This window comes from Arachis duranensis, chromosome 8 (assembly GCF_000817695.3).
Source record: "Arachis duranensis cultivar V14167 chromosome 8, aradu.V14167.gnm2.J7QH, whole genome shotgun sequence".
In the NCBI taxonomy this organism is placed as follows: Eukaryota; Viridiplantae; Streptophyta; class Magnoliopsida; order Fabales; family Fabaceae; genus Arachis; species Arachis duranensis.
The window spans coordinates 34,237,043-34,239,159 of record NC_029779.3 but is presented as its reverse complement, the minus strand read 5'-3'; the positions used below and the strand labels follow the sequence as shown (position 1 = coordinate 34,239,159).

The following is a 2,117-nucleotide window of genomic DNA, read 5'->3' as shown; positions in this document are numbered from 1 at the left end:
AATTGAAGGACTAACTCCCCTCTGTTGACATCTATCACAGCTCTTGCTGTGGCTAGGAAAGGTCTTCTAAGGATTATGCATTCATCCTCTTCCTTCCTAGTGTCTAAGATTATAAAATCAGTAGGGATGTAAAGGCCTTCAACCTTTACTAGCACGTCCTCTACTATTCCATAAGCTTGTCTCAATGACTTATCTGCCAATTGCAATAAGAACAAGGCAGGTTGTACCTCAATGATCCCCAGCTTCTCCATTACAGAGAGTGGCATAAGATTTATCCCTGACCCCAGGTCACATAGAGCCTTTTCAAAGCTCATGGTGCCAATGGTGCAAGGTATTAGGAACTTGCCAGGATCTTGTTTCTTTTGAGGTAGAGTTTTCTGAATCCAAGTATCTAGTTCACTAATGAGCAAGAGAGGTTCACTTTCCCAAGTCTCATTACCAAACAACTTGGCATTCAGCTTCATGATAGCTCCTAAATATTGAGCAACTTGCTCTCCAGTCACATCTTCATCCTCTTCAGAGGAAGAATAGTCTTCAGAGCTCATGAATGGCAGAAGGAGATTTAATGGAATCTCTATGGTCTCTAGATGAGCCTCAGATTCCTCTGGATCCTTAATAGGAAACTTCTTCTTGCTTGAGGGACGTCCCAGGAGGTCTTCCTCACTAGGATTTTCGTCCTCCTCCTCCCCTATGCATTCGGCCACTTTGATTAAATCAATGGCCTTGCACTCTCCTTTTGGATTTTCTTCTGTATTGCTTGGGAGAGTACTGGGAGGAGTTTCAATGACTTTCTTACTCAGCTGGCCCACTTGTGCCTCCATATTTCTGATAGAGGATCTTGTTTCATTTATGAAACTGAAAGTGGCCTTTGACAGATCAGAGACTATATTGGCTAAATTAGAAGTATTTTGTTCAGAGTTTTCTGTCTGTTGCTGAGAAGATGATGGATATGGCTTACTATTGCCCAGCCTATTGCGTCCACCATTGTTGAAGCCTTGTTGAGGCTTTTGTTGATCCTTCCAGGAGAAATTTGGATGATTTCTCCATGATGGGTTATAAGTGTTTCCATAAGGTTCACCCAAATAATTAACCTCCGCCATGGCAGGGTTCTCAGGATCATAAGCTTCTTCAGAAGCTGCCTCTTTAATACTGTTGGATGCATGTTGCCATCCATTCTGATTTTGAGAGATCATGTTGACCTGTTGAGTCAACACTTTGTTCTGAGCCAATATGACATTCAGAGCATCAATTTCAAGAACTCCTTTCTTCTGAGGTACTCCATTATTCACGGAATTCCTCTCAGAGGTATACATGAACTGGTTCAGAATTCCTCTCAGAGGTATACATGAATTGGTTGTTTGCAACCATGTCAATGAGTTCTTGAGCCTCTTCAGGCGTTTTCTTCAGGTGAATAGATCCACCTGCAGAGTGGTCCAATGACATTTTTGAAAATTCAGAGAGACCATAATAGAATATATCTAATAGGGTCCATTCAGAAAACATGTCAGATGGACATCTCTTGGTCAGCTGCTTATATCTTTCCCAAGCTTCATAGAGGGATTCACCATCTTTTTGTTTGAAGATTTGAACATCCACTCTAAGCTTGCTCAGCTTTTGAGGAGGAAAGAATTTATCTAAGAAGGCAGTAACCAGCTTATCCCAGGAGTCCAGACTATCCTTAGGTTGTGAATCCAACCATATTCTAGCTCTGTCTCTTACAGCAAAAGGGAAAAGCATGAGCCTGTAGACTTCAGGATCAACTCCATTTGTCTTTACAGTTTCACAGATCTGCAAGAACTCAGTTAAGAACTGATAGGGATCTTCAGATGGAAGTCCATAAAACTTGCAGTTTTGTTGCATTAATGCAACTAGTTGAGGCTTAAGCTCAAAATTATTGGCTCCAATGGCAGGAATGGAGATGCTTCTTCCATCAAACTTGGACGTTGGCTTTGTGAAGTCACCAAGCATTCTCCTTGCATTATTATTATTATTATTTGCGGCTGCCATATCCTTCTCTTGTTCGAAAATTTCTGAAAGGTTGTTTCTGGATTGTTGTAATTTAGCTTCTCTTAATTTTCTCTTCAGAGTCCTTTCAGGTTCTGGATCAACTTCAACAA

At 41.1% G+C, this 2,117-nt stretch overlaps 1 non-coding gene across 1 annotated transcript; it reads left to right on the top strand.

Annotated features, from left to right (window-relative positions):
- The first annotated feature begins 1,501 nt into the window (after positions 1-1,501).
- LOC127741374 (small nucleolar RNA R71) lies at positions 1,502-1,605 on the top strand. The gene has a single exon (XR_008002326.1). It is a non-coding gene; the product is annotated as a small nucleolar RNA R71 (small nucleolar RNA).
- The last annotated feature ends 512 nt before the right edge of the window (positions 1,606-2,117 follow it).